A 7,994-nucleotide genomic window follows, 5' to 3' on the forward strand; every position below is an offset into this window, starting at 1 on the left:
ACAGAAATGTTGAGATACAGTCCTTCAGCTACATAGTGTTCAAAGCGTGGTGCGTAGATCAGACATGGAGAATCTCAAAGCACCCCAGCCCTGCTGAATCAGCCCCTGCCTCTTAAAAAGATGCCTCTGATGATTCCTTTGCACAAAGCTTGGGAAGCAGCTTTCTGTCGGCCCAGTGCCTAGCACTTGGAGACCACCTCTCCCTAGAGGGCTACCAGGATCTCCTTCAGCACTGCGCAAGAGTGGGCCCCAGGGCATGGTCAGGAGACCCCAGTCCTCTCAGAATGGGTCAACAATAGCAAGGGAGTGAAGCTCGAGGGACAAGTTCAGGCTTGAGGGAACTCATGGTTCAGAATGGCTCCCTTCCCTGGGTTGCTGCCTCTAGGCTGTTCTGGAGCTGCAATGATTCATTGTGCTTTTGAGTTTTGGGGCTTTCATCTCACTATTGCTGGATAGTCTGTCAGAGTTAGAAGTGGAATGAGTCGAGGCAGGCCAGGGGCCTCTCGCTTGCTGCTGGGAAGGGCCAGCACATTCCTCGTTCCTATGATGAAGATGCACGTGTATACAATAACCACTACACTTCTTGATACTCCACTTAAAACATGTAAATAACCCCAAACTGTTACTCCAAGTATAACGTGAATACAGCTTGGCAAGGAATTTAATATTTACAAAACTATAAAATATTTTGTAATATAATTTCTTTATAAAAGGTGTCACGAGGGATTAGAAAATAAATTCAACTATTGTCCTTTATTGCCACCTGGTATAAATCATATTGTTAAGTTCAGAGTGGGACTTTCTCTGCTATTCTTGAGGTTATACTCAGTGCCCAACAGAGAGATGGTAAGGCAATCCCTCATTAACTGATGAAAGCCGAAAAAACCATGATTTATTCTGTAAGGCAAAGCACATAGTAGTCAAAGCAAAGAGTCGATTGCTTTCCACAGCATATGTGCAGTGAACCCAGAATTATTAATAATTCAAGCCTTGCAATCCACAGATAAGGTGCAGTTCCTCTATGTCCCTAGTAGAATTCGTATTCAACTAATTAACTTGACTTGTCGCTTTCATTTGTCCCAACCTAGGCTGATACCATTTTTTCAACTAATATTTAATTTAGCACTTCTCCGGGTCACATTGGTTCAGGCACCAAGAATAACATGAAGAGCCTTGGGCAGATGTGACAGTTACACAAACAGCCCAACCCATATGGTTAAGTATTACCATAATAACATCTGAGTCAGCTTTGAAGGATGGATAAGTTCTTTACGAGGAAGAGTGAGAAGGCTGACAGAGTGGCATAATCAAACTCCCCCCCCCCAGACTTTTATGTCGTGTTGTATTTCATAAAACATTTTCATTGCCTTTTTTTTTTTTTGAGACAGAGTCTCTGTTGCCAGGCTGGAGTGCAGTGGCACGATCTCGGCTCACTGCAGCCTCTGCCTCCTGGGTTCAAGTGGACATTTTCATTTCTATCATGAAAACAGGTTAAATGATTTGCTGAAGGTCATGGCTAAATACAGGCAGAGCTGGAGTTCCTTCTCGGATGCAGTTTGTGCTCTGTCTGCGTTTAAGGCACACGCAAGTGCTGCAATATAATCTAGAGAGATTGTTGACTATAACCCTTTAATCTTATGTGACAGTGCTTTACTATTTAATGATTTATTGTGTAATTTTAAAAAAATCAAATCTTGGTCTGACTTCCATGCGGACAGGCCTAGTTTCTTTCAGATCCTGTTGTTAGGAATAGATGCCAAGTGTGTAGATGATGGGAAAGCTCTACAGCATCTTAAGTCACTTCGCCGTAGGTGAGTTGGCCATTTCATGTCATCTTTCTGCCCAAAGAAAACTTTAGAAATGTAAACCTCCAAGCATGTACGGTCTTCTTGTCTTCATGATTGAGTATATTTTCAGCTCAGAGAGATTTGTTCTATTGGGAGGTAATAGAGGTTATGATAACCTCTGGAAGATAACATCTGGAAGTTGCACCTGATGAACAGCTGACCCCTGCTGGATGACGGTTTCATGAGAGTGAAAAAGCTACAGGAGTGTGGGCCTTCCGGCCACCTAGTGTGGGCCTTGGAAACAGCTTCACCAAACAGCCTGGCTGATGCCTCTATTCTAGCCAATTGTGATAGGAATGCATTACTTTTCCACCGTACCTCAGCCCTGCCAACTTCTCTGGCCACTGGTAAAGTAAGGACAAGTTCCTAAAGCCCAGCTTCCTACCTAGTTCTCCTGACTGATCCCCTGGAGAACTTACACAAACAAGCTTGGCATCTATAGAATGTTGAGCAAAGGTCGGGTGCAGTGGCTCACACCTGTAATCCCAGCACTTTTGGAGGCCGAGGCGGGTGGATCACAAGGTCAGGAGTTTGAGACCAGCCTGGCCAATATGGTGAAACCCCGTCTCTACTAAAAATACAAAAATTAGCTGGGCGTGGTGGCAGGTGCTTGCAGTCCCAGCTACTCGGGAGGCTGAGGCAGGAGAATCGCTTGAACCTGGGAGGTGGAAGTTGCAGTGAGCTGAGATCGCGTCACTGCACTCCAGCCTGGGCGACAGAGGGAGACTGTGTCTCAAAAAAAAAAAAACAAAAAAAAAATGTTGAGCAAGGCCAGTAAAGCAATCTTAGCAAAAATAAAAGCATGAAGCAATACTAAGGAAGATGTCATAGCCTAGGATGCAGATGCCCAAGGCAAGGAGAGGACAGTGGTAAATGCTAACTGGAAAATTATGTGTCCTGAATTTCAGGCAGAAGCTCAATGGCCCCATCTTACTGTTTCCCATTCTATCTCCAAGATAAAGAAGCTCTAATAAGCTTAGTGAGGAATGGAGCCCCAGAAACCATTATATCAGGAAAGTAGATTTTGGTGGGAGGGGCACTTGCATTATAAATAGGCATGGTAAAAGGAACAGTCACCATACAGCCAGAGAGCTCTCCCCAGTTCCCCCAGGGCACAGCCTAAGAGATGGGAAATCAGGACTCAACAACTTTGATCAGTTTTGTTCTAGTTAAGGAAAAAGAGCACCTTATCTTTCATTTTATTTCTTTTCCTGCCCTTAGGATGATGAGATGTCAGAGTGGGGCTCAGGCAGAAAGGGTGAAAGAGGAGACCATTTAAGATGGTATCTAAGCCTGGGCAACATGGCAAAACCCCTTCTCTACAAAATATACAAAAATTAGCCAGGGATGGTGGTGCATGCCTGTAGTCCCAGCTACTCAGGAGGCTGAGGTGGGAGGATCTCTTGAGCCCTGGAAGGTGGAGGTGGCAGTGAGCCGACATTGTGCCACTGCACTCCAACGTGGGTGACAGAGCAAGATGCTGACTCAAAAAACAAATACATAAATTTTTTCTTTTTTTAAGACGGAATCTTGCTCTGCCACCCAGGCTGGAGTGCAGCAGCGCAATCCTGGCTCACTGCAACCTCCACCTCCTGGGTTCATGCGATCCTCCTGCATCAGCCTCCCGAGTAGCTGGGATTACAGGCACGTGTCACCAGGACCGACTAAGTTTTTCTGTATTTTTAGTAGAGACGGGGTTTCACCCTGTTGTCCAGTTTGGTCTCGAACTCCTGACCTGAAGTGATCCACCCGCCTTGGCCCCCCAAAGTGCTGGAATTACAGGCGTGAGCCACTGTGCCCAGCCTAAATAATTTTTTTTTAAAAGATGGTATATAGAACATTGTGTTAAAGTGGAAAGAAAGCTCGTTTGAAATTCGTAAGTCCAGCACAATAGTAGGAAGGCCCCAGGGATCTGAGGTTGCAGGGCAAGCTAGCAATCCTGCCTGTTTGTTTGGTGTGTCCCTGTGCATACATGCTTCAGGAATCTAGATGGAGAGGTCTGGAGAATGAGGGTGGGTGCTCACTAACCAGGCTCAACTCACAGTTACTGTGATTACAAGCATGTCATGACCAGCAACCTCTCAACTGGGTACTGGTCCTCTTTGGGACTGATGCCCAAAGTTCTTGCTCTGTTTGCCCTATCTGGCAGAAACATGAGGAAAGGCAGGTTCAGCTCAATCCCCCTCCAGTCATACACCATCACCAAGTGACTTCTCTTGACAAGCTTCTATCAGACACACCCTGAATGACTGTCTCATTGGTCAGAAACCTGTACAGGCTCAGCCACCCTTACCAACTCATTTTCATGTGCAGAAAGCTCAAATTAGAAGGAGCTCCAACATAAGACCTGGAAGTTGAACTTGTCTCCACTTGGTGCTGGAGAAAGAGTCCAAAAATGCCCCATAGGGTAGGAGACATGTTCTAGACCAGAGCTATGTTTTATCATACATTTATTACATTGACTGATAATATTTATATACCCTTTGTTCCTAAAATTATTCCAGGATGCTTTATAAAATTCACGTAACACCAGATGCAATTTTAAGAACTGTGGGTTTAGAATTAGGACAAAGGGAATACAAGGGCAGGACAGATAAGATGAAACCAGGTATAAAATCAGCACAAGCAGCGCTTGCTGTGAGAAGGACAAGTAGTCGTATTTGTTTGCAGAACGTAAATGAGTCGGGTACTGACCTTGAATGCAAATTAAGGACCATAGATAGATGGTAAATGCTCAGCTCTAGAGCAGGTGTTTGCTTGGTTTCTATGTCAAAGGTGTCCAAGTAAGGTGACTTCTGGAAAACAGGGAAGCATTAGAGTGGCTTTCTTTAAATGTTGCAAGGGAATCTTTAGCATTGTATCAAATCCACCTCTTGACCAGTGTGGGGATCTCCATCACAGACATCCGGCCATAGCTCTGAGGGCAGCTGGCTCACTGCATTTTGAGGTGCCTTTCAAAAAGCTTCCTGCAATGCCCTGAAATCTGCCTTTCTGTAACTTTGATGAAGCTGCAGATAAAGGGTTCTGCTCCCTTGCAGAATCTCACTCAAATTTGGGAGGGTGTGGATGGGTAGGTTGGCAGGGATACTACTAGCCAGATGATTTTGTGAGAGGCTGAAAAATGCCCCCCCAAAGATCTCTGGGATTTGTAAGTGTGACCTTACTTGAAAAAAGGGTCTTTGCAGAGGTTATTAAGGATCTTGAGTTAGGAAGATTATTCTGAATTATCCAGGTGGGTCCTAAATGCCATCACAAATGTCCTTATAAGAAAGAAGCAGAGGGAGGCTGGGTGTGGTGGCTCACACGCCCAAAGTAATCTGAGCACTTTGGGAGGCCGAGTGGGGAGGATGCTTGAGCCCAGGAGTTCAAGACCAGCCTGGGCAACATTGTGAAACCCCATCTCTGTTAAAAAAAGGATTAGCTGGACATGGTAGGTGCATGCTTATAGTCCCAGCTACTCAGGAGGCTGAGGTGGGAGGATCACTTGAACCCGGGAGGTCAAAGCTGCTGCAGTAAGCCATGATCACACCACTGCACTCCAATCGGGGTGAGAGAGCAAGACCCTGTCTCAAGAGAAAGCGAGAGAGAAAGAGAAAGAGAAAGAGAGAGAGAGATTTGACTCACACTGAGATGATGTGAAGATGGAAGAGAGATTAGAATGATGCGGCCACAAGCCAAGCAATGGCAGCAGTCACAGAAAGCTGGAAGAGGTAAGGAATGAATTCTCCCCTAGAGCCTCCAGTGGGGAGTATGGCCCCACCAACAACTTGATTTGGGCCCAGTGAAACTGATTTTTTACTTCTTGCCTCCCTAATTGGTGAGAATGAATGTGCTGTTTTAAGCCACCCAGCATGAGGTCATTTGCTTCTGCAGCTGCAGGAATCTCATGCAGATTTCTGGGCACCTCTATGTTCTCTCCTCTCAGTCCTTCATCTGCCATGATGGCCATCATCACTCCGTTTGCACCATAGTCACTCAATTTACGTCATCGTCTTTCAATCTGTGCCATCCTCACTCAGTCTACACAATCATCACTCAGTCTATGCACTCATCACTCAGTCTACACAATCTTCACTCAGTCTACACCATCATCACTCAGTCTGCATCATCATCACTCAGTCTATGCAATCATCACTCAGTCTGCACAATCATCACTCGGTCTATGCACTCATCACTCAGTCTTCACTCAGTCTACACCATCATCACTCAGTCTACACCATCATCACTCAGTCTACACCAGCATCACTCGGTCTACACAATCATCACTCAGTCTGCATCATCGTCACTCAGTCTACACCATCATCACTCAGTCTACACAATCATCACTCAGTCTACACCATCATCACTCAATCTACATCATCTTTCAATCTGCGCTATCATCACTCAGTCTACACAGTCTTCACTCAGTCTACACCATCATCACTCGGTCTACACAATCATCACTCAGTCTGCACCGTCATCACTCGGTCTACACAATCATCATCAGTCTGCATCATCATCACTCAGTCTACACCATCATCACTCAGTCTGTACCATCATCACTCAGTCTGCACCATCATCACTCAATCTACATCATCATCTTTCAATCTGCACCAGCATCACTCAGTCTATGCAATCATCACTCAGTCTACACCATCATCACTCAGTCTATGCAATCATTACTCAGTCTACACCATCATCACTCAGTCTGCACCATCATCACTCATTCTGTGCTATCATCACTCAGTGTGCACCATCATCACTCAGTCTGCACTATCATCACTTAATCTCTGCTATCATCACTCTGTATGCCATCATCACTCATTCTGTGCTATAATCACTCAGTGTGCACCATCGTCACTCAATCTACATGATCATCACTCAATCTGCACTATCATCACTCAATCTGTGCTATCATTACTCAATGTACAGCATCATCACTCAATGTACACCATCATCACTCAATCTGCGCTATCATCACTCAATGTGTGCTATCATCACTGAATGTATGCCATCATCACTCAGTCTACATGATCATCACTCAGTCTGCACTATCATAACTCAGTCTGCGCTATCAGCACTCAATGTACACCGTCATCACTCAGTCTACACAATCATCACTCAGTCTGCAATATCATCACTCAATCTGTGCTATCATCACTGAATGTATGCCATCATCACTCATTCTACACAATCATCACTCAATGTGGACCATCCTTACTCAGCCTATGCCATCATCACTCAATCTACACAATTATCACTCAGTCTACACCATCATCACTCAGTCTACGCCAACATTACTCAATCTACAGACCCAGCGCATTATTCAAACTCCTCCAATACTCTCAGAAAACTTCCTGATGGGTTCTTCTAGCTGACAAGCATCTTCTAGGGATACTGTGGGGATTAAACAAGCTAATACTTTTAAAGCCCTTAAAGTGGTGCCTGGCACAAAGTAGATAGTATATATAAATATTTGTTAAATTGGATAGAGAAATAGAATCCTGTTTTGCCTACCAAGGTTCTTGCTTTTATAATGCTCTTCCTCTTTTGGATATTCAGGAGTGAGGGAATATTTTACATTTAGTCTTGGCTTAAAAAGACTAAATGTAAAAATTCCCCTTCAGAACGTTCCCAATTTTATAACTAAAGGTTGTGGTTAGAAGTGTTAGAGCCATGAAGGCTCACAGGTGTTCCACTAAGGAAAGAATACAGGAAAATGCTTGTTTCCTTCCACAGCTTCTTCCCTTGGAGAAAAAAGGCTAAGATTTAAATCTGGTTCTGGTCATTTGAGTTCCTATTTATTTAAAATTCTTTTGTTCTCTATTCCCTGTATTTGAAGAACAGTATATTATCCTCTTTCTCAATGAAGGAAGACTGACTGCCCCTCCGCAGGGATCCACCATTAGAATACAAATAGAGACCCTCCATTAGACTAGGAGTGGAGACCAAGGCAGACCCAATTTTGTCACTACTTGTGTGACCTTGAGAAAATCCCTTAACCGTTCTTTATTTTATTTTATTTTATTTTATTTTATTTTATTTTTAAGATAAAGTCTTACTCTGTTACCCAGGCTGGAGTGCAGTGGCATGATCATGGCTTATTGCAGCCTCAAACTCCCAGGCTCAAGCAACCCTCCCACTTCAGCCTCCCAAGTAGCTGGTACC

This window comes from Pongo abelii, chromosome 1 (genome assembly GCF_028885655.2).
Source record: "Pongo abelii isolate AG06213 chromosome 1, NHGRI_mPonAbe1-v2.0_pri, whole genome shotgun sequence".
NCBI lineage: Eukaryota > Metazoa > Chordata > Mammalia > Primates > Hominidae > Pongo > Pongo abelii.